At 41.2% G+C, this 25227-nt stretch overlaps 1 protein-coding gene across 1 annotated transcript in view; it reads left to right on the top strand.

Moving 5' to 3' along the window:
* The window catches only part of ACVR1C (activin A receptor type 1C), a 280647-nt gene that overhangs the window by 110640 nt on the left and 144780 nt on the right, over positions 1–25227 (top strand). The window lies entirely within an intron of this gene.

The following is a 25227-nucleotide window of genomic DNA, read 5'->3' as shown; positions in this document are numbered from 1 at the left end:
TATCGGGAACAAGCCTGGTTGCTTACATAGAGAGCGTGTGGGACCGCTCTCTACATCAGATATGGCACCGGACCAAGAAGTCTATGGAGGACGAAGCGAGGTGCGGTGCATACTATAATTTAAACTGTAAAAAAAAACTTTTTTTTTTATTATTAAAACTCAGCAATGTAAGTGATTGAACGAAAGGCTACCTGCGTGAACAATCGGTGAGGCACAACTTTCTTTCATGTAATTAGCAAGAGTCCATGAGCTAGTGACGTATGGGATATACATTCCTACCAGGAGGGGCAAAGTTTCCCAAACCTCAAAATGCCTATAAATACACCCCTCACCACACCCACAAATCAGTTTTACAAACTTTGCCTCCCATGGAGGTGGTGAAGTAAGTTTGTGCTAGATTCTTCTTTGATATGCAATTCGCAGCAGGCAGGAGCCCGGTTTTCCTCTCAGTGTGCAGTGAATGTCAGAGGGATGTGAAGAGAGTATTGCCTATTTGAATTCAATGATCTCCTTCTACGGGGTCTATTTCATAGGTTCTCTGTTATCGGTCGTAGAGATTCATCTCTTACCTCCCTTTTCAGATCGACGATATACTCTTATATATACCATTACCTCTACTGATTCTCGTTTCAGTACTGGTTTGGCTTTCTACTACATGTAGATGAGTGTCCTGGGGTAAGTAAGTCTTATTTTTGTGATACTCTAAGCTATGGTTGGGCACTTTTATATAAAGTTCTAAATATATGTGTTTAAACATTTATTTGCCTTGATTCAGGATGTTCAACATTCCTTATTTCAGACAGTCAGTTTCATTATTGGGATAATGCATTTGAATAATCAATTTTTCTTACCTTTAAATTTGACTTTTTTCCTGTGGGCTGTTAGGCTCGCGGGGGCTGAAAATGCTTCTTTATATTGCGTCATTTTTGGCGCAGACTTTTTTGGCGCAAAAATTTTCTTTGTAATTTCCGATGTCATACTTGTCGCCGGAAGTTGCGTAATTTTTTGACGTTTTTTTTGCGCCAAAAATGTCGGCGTCACCGGATGTGGCGTCATTTTTGGCGCTTTAAGCATTTAGCCGCCAAATAATGTGCGCGTTTTTTTTGGCGCTAAAAAATATGGGCGTCATTATTGTCTCCACATTATTTAAGTCTCGTTGTTTATTTGCTTCTTTTGCTTGATTTTTCTATTACATATTGCAAGATGTCTCAGATTGACCCTGTAAGAAGATACTTCTGGAAAATTGCTGCCTGATGCTGGATCTACCAAAGTTAAGTGTATTTGTTGTAAACTTGTGGTAACTGTTCCTCCGGCTGTTGTTTGTAATGAATGTCATGACAAACTTGTTAATGAAGATAATATTTCCTTTAGTAATGTTCCATTACCTGTTGCTGTTCCATCAACATCTAATATTCAGGGTGTTCCTGTTAACATAGGAGATTTTGTTTCTAAATCTATTAAGAAGGCTATGTCTGTTATTCCTCCTTCCAGTAAACGTAAAAGGTCTTTCTCTTGTTAAGTGTATCCAGTCCACGGATCATCCATTACTTATGGGATATATTCTCCTTCCCAACAGGAAGTTGCAAGAGTCCACCCACAGCAAAGCTGCTATATAGCTCCTCCCCTAACTGCCATTACCAGTCATTCTCTTGCAAGTCTCAACATAGATAGGAGGTCGTGAGAGTCTGTGGTTTTTTATACTTAGTTTATTTCTTCAATCAAAAGTTTGTTATTTTTAAATGGCACCGGAGTGTGCTGTTTATCTCAGGCAGTATTTGGAAGAAGAATCTGCCTGCGTTTTTTCTATGATCTTAGCAGACGTAACTAAGATCCAGTTGCTGTTCTCACACATTCTGAGGAGTAAGGTACTTCAGAGGGGGAATGGCGTGCAGGTTTTCCTGCAAATAAGGTATGTGCAGTAAAATATTTTTCTAAGGAATGGAATTGACTAAGAAAATACTGCTGATACCGAAGTAATGTAAGTACAGCCTTTAAATGCAGTGAAAGCGACTGGTACCAGGCTGATTGATAGAGATATATGCTAAGGTATGTGCAGTAATATATTTTTCTAAGGAATGGAATTGACTAAGAAAATACTGCTGATACCGAAGTAATGTAAGTAAAGCCTTAAATGCAGTGATAGCGACTGGATCAGGCTTATTAATAGACATACATACTCTTATAAGAATGTGTTTTAAAACGTTTGCTGGCATGTTTAATCGTTTTTTAACATATGTTTGGTGATAAAACTTATTGGGGCCTAATTTTTTCTGTTTTTTGCATTAAGGGGTTAATCATCCATTTGCAAGTGGGTGCAATGCTCTGTTAACTTATTACATGTACTGTAAAAATTTCATTTGATTTACTGCCTTTTTTCACTGTTTTTCAAATTTTGACAAAATTTGTTTCTCTTAAAGGCACAGTAACGTTTGTTATATTTACTTGTTAACTTGATTTAAAGTGTTTTCCAAGCTTACTAGTCTCTTTATTAGTTCTAACATGTCTAACATAGAGGAGGCTCTGTGTTTATTATGTTTAAAGCCATGGTGGAACCCCATTTTAGAATGTGTACCAGATGTACTGATTTCATGTTAAACAATAAAGATAATTTTTTGTATTTAAAAACATTATCACCAGAGGATTCTGTCGAGGGGGAAGTTATGCCGACTAACTCTCCCCACGTGTCAGACCCTTTGACTCCCGCTTTAGGGACTCACGCTCAAATGGCGCCAAGTACATCAAGGGCACCCATAGCGTTTATTTTACCAGAGGATTCTGTTGAGGGGGAAGTTATGCCGACTAACTCTCCCCACGTGTCAGACCCTTTGACTCCCGCTCCAGGGACTCACGCTCAAATGGCGCCAAGTATATCAATGGCGCCCATAGCGTTTATTTTACAAGACATGGCAAAGGTTGTGTATAATACACTGGCAGCAGTATTAGTCAGACTACCTGAAATTAAAGGAAAGCAAAACAGCTCTGGGGGTAGATACAGAGCATACAGACGCTTTAAGAACCATGTCTGATACTACCTCACAATATGCTTAGTCTGTGGGTGATATTTGTGACTCAGGGAAGATGATTTAACCTGATTCTGATATTTCTACATTTAAAATTTATGCTTGAGAACCTCCACTTGTTGCTCAGGGAGGCTTTGGCTGCTCTGAATGAATGTGTACAATCGCAGGGCCAGAGAAATTGTGTAGACTGGATAAATAATATGCAGTGCCGGTGTGTACTGATGTTTTTCCAATACCTAAAGAGGTTTACTAAAATTTTTTTAATAAGGAATGGGATAGACCAGGTGTGCCGTTCTCTTCCCCTCCTATTTTTTAGAAGAATGTTTTCTAATAGTTACCACCACACGGGACTTCTGGCAGACAGTTCCTAAGGTGGAGAGAAGAGTTTCTACTCTAGCTAAGCGTACCACTACCTCTGACGAGGACAGTTGTGCTTTTTAGATCCAATGGATAAAAAATGTTTATTCAACAAGGTTTTATCCTGCAGCCCCTTGAACGCATTGCTCCTGTCACTGCTGCTGCGGCGTTCTGGTTTGAGTCTCTTGATGAGGCTTTACAGGCTCCATTGGATGAATATATTTGACAAGCTTAGAGCACTTAAGCTAGCCAATTCCTTTGTTTTCTGATGCCTTTGTTCCTTTGACTAGACTAACGGCTAAGAATTCTGTTTTTTACTATACTGGCGCGCAGAGCGCTATGGCTTATATCATGGTCAGCTGTCGTGACTTTAATAAATAAGCTACTTAACTTCCCTTCAAGGGGCAGACCCTATTCAGGCCTAGTTTGAAGGAGATTATTACTTATATCACTGGAGGAAAAGATCATGCCCTTCCTCAGGACAGGTCCAAATCAAGGGACAAAAAAGGCCTAATTTTCGTGCCTTTCGAAAATTCAAGGCAGGTGTGGCATCAACTTCCTCTAAGGCAAAATAAGAGGGAACTTTTGCTCAGTCCAAGGCGGTCTGGAGACAACCGGACCTGGAACAAAGATAAGCAGGTCAAGGAGCCTGCTGCTGCCTCTAAAACAGCATGAGGAACGGACCCCTATCTGGTAACGGATCCTATAGGGGGCAGACTTCATTCTTCGCCCAGGCGTGGGCAAGAGATGCCCAGGATCCCTGGGCATTGGAAATTATACCCCAGAGATATCTTCTGGATTTCAAAGCTTTCCCCCCCAAAAAAGTGGAGTTTTTGCCTTTCACATTTATCTGCAAACCAGATAAAGAAAGAGACATTCTTGCATTGTGTACGTGACCCATTCAGTTCCAATAGAGGAACAGGGACACAGTTTTCCTCAAATCGGTTTGTGGTTCCCAAGGAAAGGAAACCTTCAGACCTATTTTGGATCTAAAAGATCTTAAACAAATTCTTTAGAATTCTATCATTTAAGATGGAAACTATTCGTACCATCTTAACTATGATCCAGGAGAATCAATAGAGGACTACAATGGATTTGAAGGATGCTTATCCTCACATTACGATGCATAAAGATCACCATCGGTTTTTCAGGTTTGCCTTTCTAGACAGGCATTACCAGTTTGTAGCTCTTTCCTTTGGGTTAACTACAGCCCCTAGAATCTTTATGGAGGTTCTGGGGTCACTTTGGCGGTCCTTAGGCCGCGGGGCATAGAAGTGGCCCCTTATTTAGACGACATCCTGATACAGGCGTCAAACATCCAAGTTGCCAAGTCTCATACGGACGTAGTACTGGCATTTCTGAGATCGCATGGGTGGAAAGTGAACAAGGAAAGAGTTCTCTATCCCCAATATCAAGGGTTTCCCTCCTAGGGATTCTGATAGATTTTGTAGAAATTAAAATTTACCTGTCAAAGTTTCTAAATTTCTGCCGTGTTCTTCATTCCATCCGCGCCCTTTGGTGGCTCAGTACATGAATGTAATCGGCTTAATGGTAGCGGCAAGGGACATAGTACCGTTTGCACGCCTACATTTCAGACCACTGCAACTATGCATGCTCAGCCAGAGGAACGGGGATTACACAGATTTGTTCTCCTGTTAAATCCGGACCAAGAAACCAGAGGTTCTCTTCTCTGGTGACTATCTCGGGTCCATCTGTCCAAGGGTATGACCTTCCGCAGGTCAGATGGGACAATTGTTACAACAGATGCCAGCCTTTTAGGTTGGGATACAGTCTGGAACTCCCTGAAGGCTCAGGGATAGTGGACTCAGGAGGAGACCCACCTTCTAATGAATATTCTGGAACTGGGAGCGATATTCCATGCTCTTCAGACTTGCCTCAGTTAGCAACTCTGAGGTACATCATATTTCAGTCGGACAATATCACGACTGTGGCTTACATCAACCATCAAGGGGGAACAGAAGTTCCCTAGCAATGTTAGAAGTCTTAAAATAATTCACTGGACAGAGACTCACTCTTGTCTAAAAGCTATCCCTATCCCAGGTGTTGAGAACTGGGAGGCAGATTTTCTAAGTCGTCAGACTTTTCATCCGGGGGAGTGGGAATTCCCTCCGGAGGGGTTTGCACAAGATCAAGCAGGAGAGTGCTTTGGTGCTTTTGACAGCGCCTGCGTGGCCACGCAGGACCTGGTATGCAGATCTGGTGGACATGTCATCCTTTCCACCACGGTCTCTGCTTCTGAGACAGGACCCTCTACCTCAGGGTCTTTTCAACCATCTAAATATAACTAATCTGAGATGGACTGCCTGGAGACAGAACGCTTGATGTTATCAAAGCATGGCTTCTCCGAGTCAGTAATTGATACCTTAATACAGGCATAAAAGCCTGTCTCTAGGAAAATTTAACATAAGATATGGTGTAAATATCTTATTGTTATGAATCCAAGGGTTACTCATGGAGTAAAGTCTGGATTCCCAGGATATTATCTTTTCTCCAAGATGATTTTGAGAAAAGGGTTGTCAGCTAGTTCTTTAAAAGGACAGATTTCTACTCTGTCTATTCTTTTGCACAAGCGTCTGGCAGGTATTCTAGATGTTCAGGCATTTGGTCAGGCTTTGGTTAGAACCAAGCCTGTGGTTAAAAATGTTGCTCCGCCATGGAGCTTAAAGCTGGTTCTTAAGGTTCTTCAAGGAGTTCCATTTGAACCTTTTTCATTCCATAGATATCAAACTTCTATCTTGGAAAGTTCCTTTTTGGTAGCTATTTCCTCGGCTCATAGAGTCTCCGAGTTATCTGCGTTGCAATGTGATTCTCCTTATCTGGTTCTCCGTACGGATAAGGTAGTCCTGTGTACCAACCTGGGTTTTTACCTAAGGTGGTATCTAACAAGAATATCACTCAAGAGATTGTTGTTCCATTCTTGTATCCTAATCCTTCTTCAAAGAAGGAACGTCTATTACACAATTTGGACGTGGTTCGTGTTTTAAAGTTTTACTTACAAGCTACTACAGATTTTCATCAAACATTCACCTTGTTTGTTGTCTATTCTGGACAGAGGAGAGGTCAAAGGACTTCAGCAACCTCTCTGTCTTTTTGGTTAAAAAGCATAATTCATTTAGCTTATGAGACTGCTGGACAGCAGCCTCCTGAAGGGATTACAGCTCATTCTACTAGAGCTGTGGTTTTCACTTGGGCCTTTTTTAAATGTGGCTTCTGTTGAACAGATTACAAGACGGAGTCTTGGTCTGCGTTTCATACTTTTTCAAATTTAACAAATTTGATACCTTGCTTCTTCGGAGGCTATTTTTGGGAGAAAGGGTTTTTTACAGGCAGTGGTAACTTCCGTTTAAGTACCTGCCTTGTCCCTCCCATCATCAGTGTACTTTAGCTTTGGTATTGGTATCCCATAAGTAATGGATGATCCGTGGACTGGATACACTTAACAAGAGAAAACATAATTTATGCTTACCTGATAAATTTATTTCTCTTGTAGTGTATCCAGTCCACGGCCCGCCCTGTCACTTTAAGGCAGGTAATTTTTCCATTAAACTACAGTCACCACTGCACCCTATGGTTTTCCTTTCTCTGCATGTTTTCGGTCGAATGACTGGTAATGGCAGTTAGGGGAGGAGCTATATAGCAGCTTTGCTGTGGGTGGACTCTTGCAACTTCCTGTTGGGAAGGAGAATATATCCCATAAGTAATGGATGATCCGTGGACTGGATACACTACAAGAGAAATACATTTATCAGGTAAGCATAAATTATGTTTTTAAAACTTCTCATTTTTCAGATGAGTTTTTAAATGAACATCATCATTCTGATTCTGTTTCTGATAATGATTTTTCTGGTTCAGAGGATTCTGTTTCAGAGGTTGATACTGATAAATCTTCATATTTATTTAAAATGGAATTTATTCGCTCTTTACTTAAAGAAGTCTTAATTGCATTAGAAATAGAGGAATCTGGTCCTCTTGATACTAAATCTAAACGTTTGAATACGGTTTTTAAACCTCCTGTAGTTATTCCGGAGGTTTTTCCCGTCCCTGATGCTATTTCTGAAGTAATTTCCAGGGAATGGAATAATTTGGGTAATTCATTTACTCCTTCTAAATGGTTTAAGCAGTTATATCCTGTGCCATCTGACAGATTAGAGTTTTGGGACAAAATCCCTAAGGTTGATGGGGCTATCTCTACTCTTGCTAAACGTACTACTATTCCTACGGCAGATAGTACTTCCTTTAAGGATCCTTTAGATAGGAAAATTGAATCCTTTCTAAGAAAAGCTTACTTATGTTCAGGTAATCTTCTTAGACCTGCTATATCTGCTATATCTTTGGCGGATGTTGCTGAAGCTTCAACTTTCTGGTTGGAAGCCTTAGCACAACAAGTAACAGATCATAGCATTGTTAATCTTCTTCAACATGCTAATAACTTTATTTGTGATGCCATCTTTGATATCATTAGGGTTGATGTCAGGTATATGTCTAGCTATTTTAGCTAGAAGAGCTTTATGGCTTAAAACTTGGAATGCTGATATGTCTTCTAAGTCAACTTTGCTTTCCCTTTCTTTCCATGGTAATAAATTATTTGGTTCACAGTTGGATTCTATTATTTCAACTGTTACTGGGGGGAAAGGGACTTTTTTACCACAGGATAAAAGATCTAAGGGTAAATTTAGGTCTGCTAATCGTTTTCGTTCCTTTCGTCACAATAAGGAACAAAAACCTGATCCTTCCCCTACAGGAGCGGTATCAGTTTGGAAACCATCTCCAGTTTGGAATAAATCCAAGCCTTTTAGAAAGCCAAAGCCAGATCCCAAGTCCACATGAAGGTGCGGCCCTCATTCCAGCCCAGCTGGTAGGGGGCAGATTACGATTTTTCAAAGAAATTTGGATCAATTCGATTCACAATCTTTGGATTCAGAATATTGTTTCACAAGGGTACAGAATAGGCTTCAAGATAAGGCCTCCTGCAAAAAGATTTTTTCTTTCCTGTGTCCCAATAAATCCGGTGAAGGCTCAAGCATTTCTGAAATGTGTTTCAGATCTAGAGTTGGCTGGAGTAATTGTGCCAGTTCCAGTTTTGGAACAGGGGCTGGGGTTTTACTCAAATCTCTTCATTGTACCAAAGAAGGAGAATTCCTTCAGACCAGTTCTGGATTTAAAAATATTGAATCGTTATGTAAGGATTCCAACATTCAAAATGGTAACTATAAGGACTATTCTGCCTTTTGTTCAGCAAGGGTATTATATGTCCACAATAGATTTACAGGATGCATATCTGCATATTCCAATTCATCCAGATCACTATCAGTTTCTGAGATTCTCTTTTCTAGACAAGCATTACCAGTTTGTGGCTCTGCCGTTTGGCCTAGCAACAGCTCCAAGGATTTTTACAAAAGTTCTCGGTGCCCTTCTATCTGTAATCAGAGAACAGGGTATTGTGGTATTTCCTTATTTGGATGATATTTTGGTACTTGCTCAGTCTTCACATTCTGCAGAATCTCATACGAATCAACTTGTGTAGTTTCTTCAAAGTCATGGTTGGAGGATCAATTTACCAAAGAGTTCGTTGATTCCTCAGACAAAGGTAACCTTTTTGGGTTTTTAAATAGATTCAGTGTCCATGACCTTATCTCTAACAGAGAAGAGACGTCTGAAATTGGTTTCAGCTTGTCGAAACCTTCAGTCTCAATCATTCCCTTCGGTAGCCTTATGCATGGAAATTCTAGGTCTTATGACTTCTGCATCGGACGCGATCACCTTTGCTCATTTTCACATGCGAACTCTTCAGCTCTGTATGCTGAACCAGTGGTGCAGGGATTATACAAAGATATCACAATTAATATCTTTAAAACCGATTGTACGACACTCTCTGACGTGGTGGACAGACCACCTTCGTTTAGTTCAGGGGGCTTCTTTTTTTCTTCCGACCTGGACTGTGATCTCAACAGATGCAAGTCTGACAGGTTGGGGAGCTGTATGAGGGTCTCTGACAGCACAAGGGGTTTGGGAATCTCATTTTGGAACTCCGTGCGATTTTCAGAGCTCTTCAGTCGTGGCCTCTTCTAAAGAGAGAGTCGTTCATTTGTTTTCAGACGGACAATGTCACAACCGTGGCATATGTCAATCATCAAGGAGGGACTCACAGTCCTCTGGCTATGAAAGAAGTATCTCGAAAAATTGTATGGGCGGAATCCAGCTCCTGTCTAATTTCTGCGGTTCATATCCCAATTATAGACAATTGGGAAGCGGATTATCTCAGTCGCCAAACATTAAATCCGGGCGAATGGTCTCTTCACCCAGAGGTATTTCGTCAGATTGTTCAAATGTGGGGACTTCCAGAAATAGATCTGATGGCTTCTCATCTAAACAAGAAGCTTCCCAGGTATCTGTCCAGATCCAGGGATCCTCAGGCGGAAGCAGTGGATGCATTGTCACTTCCTTGGAAGTATCATCCTGCCTATATCTTTCCACCTCTAGTTCTTCTTCCAAGAGTAATTTCCAAGATTCTAAAGGAGCGTTCGTTTGTTCTGCTGGCGGCTCCAGCATGGCCTCACAGGTTTTGGTATGCGGATCTTGTCCGGATGGCTACTTGCCAACCGTGGACTCTTCCGTTAAGAGCAGAGCTTCTATCGCAAGGCCCTTTTTTCCATCAGGATCTCATATCCTTAAATTTGAAGGTATGGAGATTGAACGCTTGATTCTCAGTCATAGAGGTTTATCTGACTCTGTAATTAATACTATGTTACAGGCTCATAAATCTGTATCTAGGAAGATATATTATCGAGTCTGGAAGGCTTACATTTCTTGGTGTTCTTCTCATCATTTTTCTTGGCATTCTTTTAGAATTCCTAGAATTTTACAGTTTCTTCAGGATGGTTTGGATAAAGGTTTGTCGGCAAGTTCCTTGAAAGGACAAATCTCTGTTCTTTCTGTTCTTTTTCACAGAAAGATTGCTAATCTTCCTGATATTCATTGTTTTGTACAGGCTTTGGTTCGTATAAAACCTGTCATTAAGTCAATTTCTCCTCCTTGGAGTTTGAATTTGGTTCTGGGGGCTCTTCAAGCTCCTCCGTTTGAACCTATGCATTCACTGGATATTAAATTACTTTCTTGGAAAGTTTTGTTTCTTTTGGCCATCTCTTCTGCCAGAAGAGTTTCTGAATTATCTGCTCTTTCTTGTGAGTCTCCTTTTCTGATTTTTCATCAGGATAAGGTGGTGTTGCGAACTTCATTTAAATTTTTACCTAAGGTTGTGAATTCTAACAACATTAGTAGAGAAATTGTGGTTCCTTCATTGTGTCCTAATCCTAAGAATTCTAAGGAAAGATCGTTGCATTCTTTGGATGTAGTTAGAGCTTTGAAATATTATGTTGAAGCTACTAAAGATTTCCGAAAGACTTCTAGTCTATTTGTTATCTTTTCTGGTTCTAGGAAAGGTCAGAAGGCTTCTGCCATTTCTTTGGCATCTTGGTTAAGTCTTTGATTCATCGTGCTTATGTTGATTCGGGTAGATCTCCGCCTCAAAGGATTACAGCTCATTCGACTAGGTCAGTCTCTACTTCCTGGGCATTTAGGAATGAAGCTTCGGTTGATCAGATTTGCAAAGCAGCAACTTGGTCTTCTTTGCATACTTTTACTAAATTCTACCATTTTGATGTGTTTTCTTCTTCTGACGCAGTCTTTGGTAGAAAAGTACTTCAGGCAGCTGTTTCAGTTTGATTCTTCTCCTTATAATTTCGTTTTTTTTCATTATAAGATTTAAACTTTGTTTGGGATGTGGATTATTTTTCAGTGGAATTGGCTGTATTTTATCCCTCCCTCTCTAGTGACTCTTGCGTGGAAGATCCACATCTTGGGTATTCATTATCCCATACGTCACTAGCTCATGGACTCTTGCTAATTACATGAAAGAAAACATAATTTATGTAAGAACTTACCTGATAAATTCATTTCTTTCATATTAGCAAGAGTCCATGAGGCCCACCCTTTTTTGTGGTGGTTATGATTTTTTTGTATAAAGCACAATTATTCCAATTCCTTATTTTTTATGCTTCCCACTTTTTTCTTATCACCCCACTTCTTGGCTATTCATTAAACTGATTTGTGGGTGTGGTGAGGGATGTATTTATAGGCATTTTGAGGTTTGGGAAACTTTGCCCCTCCTGGTAGGAATGTATATCCCATACGTCACTAGCTCATGGACTCTTGCTAATATGAAAGAAATGAATTTATCAGGTAAGTTCTTACATAAATTATGTTTTTTCATCACTTTAAGATTACTACATTGGCTTAAAGGACAATCACCCCAAAAAAAGGAACTTTTATTTTTAAGGTTAAAATTGTGCACAGGGGCGGAAGCCCCACAAAGTGATACATTTTATGCTATGCTTAACTTGCACTTTATCAAGTGTAGCAGACATAGGGGCGTATTTATCAAGCCCCGTGTTTCCGGCAAGCCTTCAGACAATACCTGTGTATTCACAACGCATTTCTGGGTCACCTGATTAAGGGGTGTGACCCAGAAACACGTTGTGAACATACAGGTATTGTCTGGCTAGACGAGTGAGCTGAGGCTTGCTTCCATTTGACCCTGTAGTTTTTTTTAATTTTTTTAACTTTGTTTGAGTATCTTTAGCAGATGGCAACTGTATTGGTGTTTTAGATTATACAGTCTAGCAGTGGCCATTAAGTCTTCGGTCTCACCACATTGATTGCTTTGGTATTTCCTTTATTGTGATAATATTGGTGATTTGCATAATTTATTTGAAGCACAGAGAGATGTTTTAGTCTGCTTAAATGTCCTCATAAGTTGTCAGTAGACATAACAATTAACTTTTCTGTATAAGATAGAATTCAAATAAATAAAATATTTATTTTTGTATATACAACTTTTATATCAAATTATTCACTTGATTCCACATAAGTTTATCACACATTGCAAGCGCTGTTTTTCCATTTCTCGTATATTATGTATAACAGCAGCTTTATATACACGCAGGTTTATATATTTTGAACACTCACATTTGAGTTAATATTTTTGTGGCGCTCTCAACACTTTCATCATGTTTCAGTATTTGGCTGCTGTTTGATTGTTGGTAGACTAATGTCAGTGACGTGCAGTGACGTCAGAGGCTGGTGAGGCAGTGGCAGGATATGCCTTCATTCTTTAGATATCCTTTGTTGAAGAAATAGCAATGCACATGGGTGAGCCAATAACACGAGGTATCTATGTGCAGCCACCAATCAGCAGCTACTGAGCATATTTAGATATGATTTTCAACAAAGGACATCAAAATAATGAAGAAAATTAGATATTAGATGTAAATTGGAAAGTTATTTAAATTTGCATATGGGTTTCATATGGGTTTCATGTTCCTTTAAATGGTGTCTTGGAAAACTGGTCAACTTAGTAAACATCTGATTTTAGTCTCAAAGGATTGTAACAGAAACTCTTGCCAGATGACACAATGCTTGCTCTGATTATGAGATCTAGAAATCCATGCCCATTAAAATATGTTTAAAACATACTTTTTACTTTAATGCTGCAAATTATGCTTATAGATTCTTTCATTACATAAGGGATGAGAGTCAGAGGGGGAGGAAGAGAGACAGAGAGAGAAAGAGACCATGGGGGAGAACAACACATAAGGAGAGAGATGGATAGATAGAGAGAGACACACACACACACAAGGGGGGGGGGGAGGGACCACTGCATTTTAAAGTAATAAAACAGCAGAGCTACAGAGAGTTAAGAAAATGAGTCTATAATTTAGTGTGAAGTACAGAGGCAAGCTGCTAAGTTAGTGGGTGTAAAGTTTGAGTAAACAAAATACAAAAACGACCCTGCTATAAAAGAGTAAAAAAAAACACTAAACCACATTCATTAAATTATCATTTTCACTAACAGAATCCCTATCAGTAAAATCTTACTTTTATAAGATGTGGGTGAAACACTGCTCTCTGTGCCTCTCTCCTGCTCTGGAAGGATTCAGGAAGTGACAGTGGCACATTCCACTGCACTTAGAGGGGAAGAACAGAACTCTCTTTTTCACTTTAGCAAAGCTGGCAGCTTCACAGGACAGCAACAAAATATATGAAAGTTGTTTTTTTCCGTTTTTGTTTTGTTTTATATGATTTAACATCCAGCCCCAACACTATATTCCACTTACTAATGCCTCTCGCTGGATTGGTTCAGCCCAAATAGGACTGCCTCAAATAAGCAGTTAATGGGCCATGCAATGATCTTAACCACTTGCATCCAGTAGATGGTGCAGCATGTTGTGTAATGGTGGGCAGACCTGCTTGTGCCTCTTCATTGCACAACATATAGCTGTGAGAGAAAAAAATGCTGGGAAAAAAAATTAAATTTTTTTTTTAAAGCCAATAAAAAAAATATATATTTTTGCCCATATGAGAGGTGAAGCACTGCCTCACCTGCCTCTAGTGACTGCACATCACTGACTAATGTCTATTGGTAAGTATCTTTTTATTAACATTTAGAAATTCATTTAGCTATGTTTTGGGCACTTTTTATATTTATTTATATGCTTGCTAATATATATGGCTCTGGGACTGTTCCTTTTCACTATTCTCTTGCTGTTTTGAGCACGTTGACTTTTTTGCGCACTTTCTGCTAGATTACGAGTCTCGCGTTAGCCTTAAAAAGCAGCATTGAGAGCTCCCAAAGCTGCTTTTTAACGCCCGCTGGTATTACGAGTCTTGAAGCTACAAGTGTACCGATAACTTTTTCGTCCAGACTCGAAAATAAACTGCAAATCCACTTACGTCAATTGCGTATCCTATTTGGGACTTGCATAACGCCGGTATTACAAGTCTTCCAAAAAGTGAGCGGTACACCCTCTCCTGTCAAGCCTGGTACTGCATTTTAAAGTTAGTAGTTAAGAGTTTTATGGGCTAACGCCATAGCATAAAACTCTTAACTAAAATGCTAAAACGTTCACTAACACCCATAAACTACCAATTAACCCCTAAACCGAGCCCCCCCCCCCCACATCGCAAATACTAAAAAAAAAAATTAACCCCTAATCTGCCGAACCAGACATCGTCGCCACTATAATAAATATATTAACCACTAAACCGCCGCACTCCCGCATCGCAAACACTAGTTAAATTTTATTAACCCCTAATCTGCCGTCCCTAACATCGCCAACACCTACCTACATTTATTAACCCCTAATCTGCCGCCCCAATGTTGCCGCCACTATATTAAAGTTATTAACCCCTAAATCTAAGTCTAACCCTAACAGCCCCTAACTTAAATATAATTTAAATCTAAATAAAATAACTATCATTAACTAAATTATTCCTATTTAAAACTAAACACTTACCTATAAAATAAAACCTAAGCTAGCTACAATATAACTAATAGTTACATTGTAGCTAGCTTAGGGTTTACTTTTATTTTACAGGCAACTTTGTATTTATTTTAACTAGGTACAATAGTTATTAAATAGTTATTAACTATTTAATAACTAGCTAGCTAAAATAAAGACAAATTGACCAGTAAAATAAAACCTAACCAAAGTTACAATTACACCTAACACTACACTATAATTAAATTAATTCCCTAAATTAATTACAATTAAATACAATTAAATACAATTATCTAAAGTACGAAAAAAACAAAACACTAAATTACAGAAAATAATAAAATAATTGCAAGTTTTTAAAACAAATTCCACCTAATCTAATCCCACTAATAAAATAAAAAAGCCCTACCCTATACTAAATTACAAATAGCCCTTAAAAGGGCCTTTTGCGGGGCATTGCCCCAAAGTAATCAGCTCTTTTACCTGTAAAAAAAAGAAAATACCCCCCAACATTAAAACCCACCACCCACACACCCAACCTTACTCTAAAACCCACCCAATCCCCCCTTAACCCCTTAATGACCACAGCACTTTTCCATTTTCTGTTTGGGACCAAGGCTATTTTTACATTTTTGCTGTGCTTGTGTTTAGCTGTAATTTCTCCTACATTGGTGTGTCCGGTCCACGGCTTCATCCTTACTTGTGGGATATTCTCTTCCCCTACAGGAAATGGCAAAGAGAGCACACAGCAAAAGCTGTCCATATAGCCCCCCTCTGGCTCCGCCCCCCAGTCATTCTCTTTGCCGCTCTGAACAAGTAGCATCTCCACGGGGATGGTAAAGAGTTTGTGGTGTTAGTTGTAGGTTTATATCTTCTATCAAGAGTTTGTTATTTTAAAATAGTGCCGGTTTGTACTATTTACTCTACAACAGAAAGTGATGAAGATTTCTGTTAAAAGAGGAATATGATTTTAGCACCAGTAACTAAAATCCATTGCTGTTCCCACGCAGGACTGTTGAAACCAGAGAACTTCAGTTGGGGGGAACAGTTTGCAGACTTATCTGCTTCAGGTATGACCAGTCTATTTTCTAACAAGACCCAGTAATGCTAGAAGACTGTCAGTTTTCCCTTATGGGACCGGTAAGCCATTTTCTTAGACTCAGTAACAGAATTAAGGCTTATAAATTGGGCTCTATGCTGGTTGACACTATTGTGGGCTAAATCGATTAGTTTTTTTATCATATTATATGACAATTGGAGTGTTTTTGTGAACTTTGAAACACTTTTGGGAACGTTTATTTGCGCCTGGCAGTTGTTTAGATGCCTAATCTAGTCAGAAAGGCCCCTTCACTCTGGTATGCAGAGGGAGGAGGCCTCATTTTCGCGCCTCAGTTGCGCAGTTATTTCCATAGGCAGTGCATGCAGCTTCATGTGAGAGGGTCCTGTGACTGAGAAAAGGACTCAGGGAGGCTTAATTCTGTGGTGAATCACCCCTAAGGAAGGTAAAAGCCGCAGCAAAGTCTGTGGCAGGGACTGTAGTGTGTTTAAACCGGTAAATTGAACTATTAGCTCCGGTTTGCTCATTTAAGGGTTTAGAAACTTGAAATTTGGTGTGCAATACTTTCAAAGCATTAAGACACTGGGGTGTAATTTTCAGAAAGATCGGATATTTCCTTGATAGATAGTTTTTTGAACATTCAGAAATAAAGGGTGCTCTTTTTATTATTTAAAGAGACAGTAACGGTTTTGTTTAAAATTGTTTTTATTGCATTAATAGCCTGCCTAAATCTGTCTAACATGTCTGTACCTTCAGATAGCATATGTTCTGTGTGTATGGAGGCCAAGGTGGTTCCCCCTTTAAATGTATGTGCAAATTGTGCCATGGCGTCCAAACAGTACTGTCACATTTAATAAGGTTGCCCAAGATGATTCTTCTAATGAAGGTAGTGGGGATAGTTCATCATCCTCTCCTTCTGTGTCAACACCAGTTTTGCCCGCGCAGGCGATACCTAGTATATCTAGCGCGCCAATGCTTGTTACTATGCAGCAATTAACAGCAGTAATGGATAATTCTATAGCAGCTCTTTTATCCAAACTGCCAGCATTTCCCAGAAAGCGTGATTGCTCAGTTTTAAATACAGAGGATGAGCAAGTAGGCACTGACGATAATTTATCTGTTGTACCCTCACATCAATCTGAGTTGGCAGTGAGGGAGGGTCTGTCTGAGGGAGAAATTTCTGATTCAGGAAAAATTTCTCAGCAGGCAGAACCTGATATCGTGGCATTTAAATTTAAGCTAGAACATCTCCGCGCCCTGCTTAAGGAGGTGCTAGCTACTCGTGATGATTTTGATTCTTTGGTAATTCCAGAGAAGTTGTGCAAAATGGACAAATTCTTAGAGGTCCCAGTGCACGCTGATGCCTTTCCGATACCCAAGAGGGTGGCGGACATAGTGACTAAGGAGTGGGAGAAGCCAGGTGTACCTTTTGTTCCACCTCCTATATTTAAGAAAATGTTCCCCATTGTCGACCCCAGAAGGGACGCATGGCAAACGGTCCCTAAGGTAGAGGGGGCAGTTTCAATGCTAGCCAAGCGCACAACTATTCCTATAGAGGACAGTTGTGCTTTCAAAGATCCTATGGATAAAAAATTGGAAGGATTGCTCAAAAAGATTTTTGTTCAGCAGGGTTTCCTTCTTCAATCAATTTCGTGCATTATTCCTGTCACCATGGCGGCGTCTTTTTGGTTCGAGGAACTAGAAAGTTTGCTCCAAAAGGAGACTCCATATGATGAAGTCATGGACAGAATTCACGCACTAAAGTTAGCTAATTCCTTAATTTTGGATGCCGCTTTTCAATTGGCAAAATTAGCGGCGAAAAACTCAGGTTTTGCAATAGTGGCGCGCAGGGCGCTTTGGCTAAAATCTTGGTTGGCGGATGTGTCGTCCAAAACAAAATTACTTAACATTCCTTTCAAAGGTAAGACCCTTTTCGGGACAGAATTGAAGGAGATTATTTCAGACATCACTGGGGGAAAGGGCCATGCCCTCCCACAGGATAGGCCTTTCAAGGCTAAGAACAAATCTAATTTTTGTTCCTTTCACAATTTCAGGAACGGACCGGCTTCTAACTCTGCAGCCTCTAGACAAGAGGGTAACGCTTCCCAGCCTAAACCAGCATGGAAACCATTGCAAGGCTGGAACAAGGGTAAACAGGCCAAGAAGCCTGCTGCTGCTACCAAGACAGCATGAAGGGATAGCCCCCGATCCGGGACCGGATCTAGTAGGGGGCAGACTTTCTCTCTTTGCTCAGGCTTGGGCAAGAGATGTTCTGGATCCCTGGGCACTAGAAATAGTCTCTCAGGGGTATCTTCTAGAGTTCAAGGAACTTCCTCCAAGGGGAAGGTTCCACATGTCTCGCTTATCTTCAGACCAGATAAAGAGACAGGCATTCTTACATTGCATAGGAGACCTATTAAAAATGGGAGTGATAAACCCAGTTCCAACAGCGGAACAAGGTCTGGGTTTTTACTCAAACCTGTTTGTAGTTCCCAAAAAAGAAGGAACCTTCAGGCCAATTCTGGATTTAAAAATTCTAAACAAATTCCTCAGAGTTCCATCAATCAAAATGGAAACCATTCGGACGATTTTACCAACAATCCAGGAGGGTCAATATATGACTACCGTGGACTTAAAGGATGCGTACCTGCATATTCCTATCCACAAAGATCATTATCAGTTCCTGAGGTTCGCCTTTCTGGACAAACATTACCAGTTCGTGGCTCTTCCATTCGGTTTAGCCACTGCTCCCAGAATTTTCACAAAGGTGCTAGGGTCCCTTCTAGCGGTCCTAAGGCCGAGGGGCATTGCTGTAGCACCTTACTTAGATGACATTCTAATCCAAGCGTCGTCCCTTTCCAAAGCAAGGGCTCATACAGACATTGTTTTAGCCTTTCTCAGGTCTCATGGGTGGAAGGTGAATGTAGAAAAGAGTTCCCTGTCCCCGTCCACAAGGGTTCCTTTTCTGGGAACAATAATAGATTCCGTGGAAATGAAGATTTTTCTGACAGAGGTCAGAAAGTTAAAACTTCTAAACGCTTGTCGAGTTCTTCAATCTATTCCTCAGCCTTCCATAGCTCAGTGCATGGAAGTAATAGGATTAATGGTTGCAGCAATGGACGTGGTTCCTTTTGCTCAAATTCATTTAAGACCATTGCAACTGTGCATGCTCAAACAGTGGAATGGGGATTATGCAGACTTGTCTCCCCAGATTCAAGTAGACCAGGTAACCAGAGACTCACTCCTCTGGTGGTTGACTCAGGACCACCTGTCTCAGGGAATGAGTTTCCGCAGACCAGAGTGGGTCATTGTCATGACCGACACCAGTCTGTTAGGCTGGGGCGCTGTCTGGGACTCTCTGAAAGCTCAGGGTCTATGGTCTCGGGAAGAGTCTCTTCTCCCGATAAACATTTTGGAACTGAGAGCGATATTCAATCCGCTCCTGGCTTGGCCTCAACTAGCGAAGGCCAGATTCATAAGATTTCAGTCAGACAACATGACGACTGTAGCGTACATCAATCATCAGGGGGAACAAAGAGTTCCTTGGCGATGAGAGAGGTATCAAAGATCATCAAATGGGCGGAGGATCACTCCTGCCATCTATCTGCAATTCACATCCCAGGAGTAGACAACTGGGAGGTGGATTATTTGAGTCGGCAGACTTTCCATCCGGGGGAGTGGGAACTTCACCCGGAGGTCTTTGCCCAGTTAACTCAACTATGGGGCGCTCCAGATATGGATCTGATGGCATCTCGTCAGAACTCCAAGGTTCCTCGCTACGGGTCCAGATCCAGGGATCCCAAGGTGACACTAGTGGATGCATTGATGGCGCCCTGGTCGTTCAATCTGGCTTATGTGTTTCCACCGTTCCCTCTCCTTCCCAGACTTGTAGCCAGGATCAAACAGGAGAAGGCCTCGGTGATTCTAATAGCTCCTGCATGGCCACGCAGGACTTGGTATGCAGACCTGGTGAATATGTCATCGGCTCCACCATGGAAGCTACCTTTGACGCAGGATCTTCTAGTACAAGGTCCATTTGAACATCCAAATCTAGTCTCTCTGCAACTGACTGCGTGGAAATTGAACGCTTGATTCTATCTAAGCGTGGGTTTTCAGATTCGGTCATAGATACTCTAGTTCAAGCCAGAAAACCTGTGACTAAGAAAATTTACCATAAGATATGGCAAAAATATATCCGTTGGTGCGAATCCAAGGGATTCTCTTGGAGTAAAATTAAAATTCCTAGGATACTTTCCTTTCTCCAAGAGGGTTTGGATATAGGTTTGTCAACTAGTTCTTTAAAAGGACAGATATCTGCTCTGTCTGTTTTGTTGCACAAATGTCTGGCAGCCGTGCCAGATGTACAGGCGTTTGTACAGGCGTTAGTCAGACTCAAGCCTGTCTACAGACCTATGACTCCTCCATGGAGTCTAAACTTAGTTCTTTCAGTTCTTCAAAGGGTTCCGTTTGAACCCTTACATTCCATAGATATTAAGTTACTATCTTGGAAAGTTCTGTTTTTGTTTGCTATTTCTTCTGCTAGAAGAGTTTCTGAATTGTCTGCTTTGCAGTGTTCTTCACCCTATCTGGTATTCCATGCAGATAAGGTAGTTTTACGTACCAAGCCTGGTTTTCTTCCAAAAGTGGTTTCCAACAGGAATATTAACCAGGAAATAGTTGTTCCTTCTCTGTGTCCGAATCCAGTTTCGAAGAAGGAACGTTTGTTACACAACCTAGATGTGGTCCGTGCTTTAAAATTCTATTAAGAACCAACAAAGGATTTCATACAGACATCATCCTTGTTTGTAGTTTATTCTGGTAAGAGGAGCGGGCAGAAAGCTACTGCTACCTCTCTTTCCTTTTGGCTGAAAAGCATCATCCGATTGGCTTATGAGACTGCCGGACGGCAGCCTCCTGAACGAATTACAGCTCACTCTACTAGAGCTGTGGCTTCCACATGGACCTTCAAGAACGAGGCTTCTGTTGATCAGATCTGTAAGGCAGCGACTTGGTCTTCTCTGCATACTTTTGCCAAATTTTACAAATTCGATACTTATGCTTCTTTGGAGGCTGTTTTTGGGAGAAAGGTTTTGCAAGCTGTGGTGCCTTCCGTTTAGGTTACCTGACTTGTTCCCTCCCTTCATCCGTGTCCTAAAGCTTTGGTATTGGTTCCCACAAGTAAGGATGAAGCCGTGGACCGGACACACCAATGTAGGAGAAAACAGAATTTATGTTTACCTGATAAATTTCTTTCTCCTACGGTGTGTCCGGTCCACGGCCCGCCCTGGCTTTTAGTCAGGTTTAAAATCTTTATTTCTGTGCACTACAGTCACCACGGCACCCTATAGTTTCTCCTTTTTCTCCTAACCGTCGGTCGAATGACTGGGGGGCGGAGCCAGAGGGGGGGCTATATGGACAGCTTTTGCTGTGTGCTCTCTTTGCCATTTCCTGTAGGGGAAGAGAATATCCCACAAGTAAGGATGAAACCGTGGACACACCGTAGGAGAAAGAAATTTATCAGGTAAACATAAATTCTGTTTTTTTTCTTCCTTATTTACTGTACCCACACATATTATATACCGTTTTTCTCGCCATTAAATGGACTTTATAAAGATACCATTATTTTCATATCTTATAATTTACTATAAATTGTTTTTATAAACTATGAGGAAAAATGGAAAAAAACACACTTTTTCTAAATTTGACCCCCAAAATCTGTTACATATCTACAACCACCAATAAACACCCATGCTAAATAGTTTCTAAATTTTATCCTGAGTTTAGAAATACCCAATGTTTACATGTTCTTTGTTTTTTGTTTTTTTTAAGTTATAGGGCCATAAATACAAGTAGCACTTTGCTATTTCCAAACTATTTTTTTTTTTCAAAATTAGCGCTAGTTACATTAGAGCACTAATATATTTCAGGAATCTCTGAATATCCATTGACATGTATATAATTTTTTTTAGTAGACAACCCACAGTATTGATCTAGGCCCATTTTGGTATATTTCATGCCACCATTTCACAGCCAAATGTGATCAAATACAAAACATCGTTCACTTTTTCACAATTTTTTTCACAAACTTATTTACAAACAGCTTGTGCAATTATGGCAAAAATGGTTGTAAATGCTTCTCTGGGATCCCCTTTGTTCAGAAATAGCAGACCTATATGGCTTTGGCGTTGCTTTTTGGTAATTAGAAGGCCGCTAAATGCCACTGTGCACCACACGTGTATTATGCCCAGCAGTGAAGGGGTTAATTAGGGAGCATGTAGGGAGCTTTTTGGGGTAATTTTAGCTTTAGTATAGTGTAGTAGACAACCCCAAGTATTGATCTAGGCCCATTTTGGTATATTTCATGCCACCATTTCACTGCCAAATGCGATCAAATTTAAAAAAACTTTACATTTTTCACAATTTTAGGTTTCTCACTGAAATCATTTACAAACAGCTTGTGCAGTTATGGCACAAATGGTTGTAAATGCTTTTCTGGGATCCCCTTTGTTCAGAAATTGCAGCCATATATAGCTTTGGCAATGCTTTTTGGTTATTAGAAGGCCGCTAAATGCCGCTGCGCATCACACGTGTATTATGGTTAGCAGTGAAGGGGTTAATTAGGTAGCTTGTAGGGAGCTTGCAGGGTTAATTTTAGCTTTAGTGTAGAGATCAGCCTCCCACCTGAAACATCAGACCCCCTGATCCCTTCCAAACAGCTCTCTTCCCTCCCGCACCCCATATATTTAAGAAAATGTTCCCCATTGTCGACCCCAGAAGGGACGCATGGCAAACGGTCCCTAAGGTAGAGGGAGCAGTTTCAACGCTAGCCAAGCGCACAACTATTCCTATAGAGGACAGTTGTGCTTTCAAAGATCCTATGGATAAAACATTGGAAGGATTGCTCAAAAAGATTTTTGTTCAGCAGGGTTTTCTTCTTCAACCAATTTCGTGCATTATTCCTGTCACCATGGCGGCGTCTTTTTGGTTCGAGGAACTAGAAAGTTTGCTCCAAAAGGAGACTCCATATGATGAAGTCATGGACAGAATTCACGCACTAAAGTTAGCTAATTCCTTTATTTTGGATGCCGCTTTTCAATTGGCAAAATTAGCGGCGAAAAACTCAGGTTTTGCAATAGTGGCGCGCAGAGCACTTTGGCTAAAATCTTGGTCGGCGGATGTGTCATCCAAAACAAAATTACTTAATATTCCTTTCAAAGGTAAGACCCTTTTCGGGCCAGAATTGAAGGAGATTATTTCAGACATCACTGGGGGAAAGGGCCATGCCCTCCCACAGGATAGGCCTTTCAAGGCTAAGAACAAATCTAATTTTCGTTCCTTTCACAATTTCAGGAACGGACCGGCTTCTAACTCTGCAGCCTCTAGACAAGAGGGTAACGCTTCCCAGCCTAAACCAGCATGGAAACCATTGCAAGGCTGGAACAAGGGTAAACAGGCCAAGAAGCCTGCTGCTGCTACCAAGACAGCATGAAGGGATAGCCCCCGATCCGGGACCGGATCTAGTAAGGGGCAGACTTTCTCTCTTTGCTCAGGCTTGGGCAAGAGATGTTCCGGATCCCTGGGCACTAGAAATAGTCTCTCAGGGGTATCTTCTAGAGTTCAAGGAACTTCCTCCAAGGGGAAGGTTCCACATGTCTCGCTTATCTTCAGACCAGATAAAGAGACAGGCATTCTTACATTGCGTAGGAGACCTATTAAAAATGGGAGTGATAAACCCAGTTCCAACAGCGGAACAAGGTCTGGGTTTTTACTCAAACCTGTTTGTAGTTCCCAAAAAAGAGGGAACCTTCAGGCCAATTCTGGATTTAAAAATTCTAAACAAATTCCTCAGAGTTCCATCATTCAAAATGGAAACCATTCGGACGATTTTACCAACAATCCAGGAGGGTCAATATATGACTACCGTGGACTTAAAGGATGCGTACCTGCATATTCCTATCCGCAAAGATCATCATCAGTTCCTGAGGTTCGCCTTTCTGGACAAACATTACCAGTTTGTGACTCTTCCATTCGGTTTAGCCACTGCTCCCAGAATTTTCACAAAGGTGCTAGGGTCCCTTCTAGCGGTCCTAAGGCCGAGGGGCATTGCTGTAGCACCTTACCTAGATGACATTCTAATCCAAGCGTCGTCCCTTTCCAAAGCAAGGGCTCATACAGTTTTAGCCTTTCTTAGGTCTCACGGGTGGAAGGTGAATGTAGAAAAGAGTTGCCTGTCCCCGTCCACAAGGGTTCCTTTTCTGGGAACAATAATAGATTCCGTGGAAATGAAAATTTTTCTGACAGAGGTCAGAAAGTTAAAACTTCTAAACGCTTGTCGAGTTCTTCAATCTATTCCTCAGCCTTCCATAGCTCAGTGCATGGAAGTAATAGGATTAATGGTTGCAGCAATGGACGTGGTTCCTTTTGCTCGAATTCATTTAAGACCATTGCAACTGTGCATGCTCAAACAGTGGAATGGGGATTATGCAGACTTGTCTCCCCAGATTCAAGTAGACCAGGTAACCAGAGATTCACTCCTCTGGTGGTTGACTCAGGACCACCTGTCTCAGGGAATGAGTTTCCGCAGACCAGAGTGGGTCATTGTAACGACCGACACCAGTCTCTTAGGCTGGGCCGCGGTCTGGGACTCTCTGAAAGCTCAGGGTCTATGGTCTTGGGAAGAGTCTCTTCTCCCGATAAACATTTTGGAACTGAGAGCAATATTCAATGCGCTCCTGGCTTGGCCTCAACTAGCGAAGGCCAGATTCATAAGATTTCATTCGGACAACATGACGACTGTAGCGTACATCAATCATCAGTGGGAACAAAGAGTTCCTTGGCGATGAGAGAGGTATCCAAGATCATCAAATGGGCGGAGGATCACTCCTGCCATCTATCTGCAATTCACATCCCAGGAGTAGACAACTGGGAGGCGGATTATTTGAGTCGGCAGACTTTTCATCCGGGGGAGTGGGAACTTCACCCGGAGGTCTTTGCCCAGTTAACTCAACTATGGGGCACTCCAGATATGGATCTGATGGCATCTCGTCAGAACTCCAAGGTTCCTCGCTATGGGTCCAGATCCAGGGATCCCAAGGCGACACTAGTGGATGCATTGATGGCGCCCTGGTCGTTCAATCTGGCTTATGTGTTTCCACCGTTCCCTCTCCTTCCCAGACTTGTAGCCAGGATCAAACAGGAGAAGGCCTCAGTGATTCTAATAGCTCCTGCATGGCCACGCAGGACTTGGTATGCAGACCTGGTGAATATGTCATCGGCTCCACCATGGAAGCTACCTTTGACGCAGGATCTTCTAGTACAAGGTCCATTCGAACATCCAAATCTAGTCTCTCTGCAACTGACTGTGTGGGAATTGAACGCTTGATTCTATATAAGCGTGGGTTTTCAGATTCGGTCATAGATACTCTGGTTCAAGCCAGAA

This window comes from Bombina bombina, chromosome 1, assembly GCF_027579735.1.
Source record: "Bombina bombina isolate aBomBom1 chromosome 1, aBomBom1.pri, whole genome shotgun sequence".
In the NCBI taxonomy this organism is placed as follows: domain Eukaryota; kingdom Metazoa; phylum Chordata; class Amphibia; order Anura; family Bombinatoridae; genus Bombina; species Bombina bombina.
This window is presented reverse-complemented; position numbering and strand designations above follow the sequence as displayed.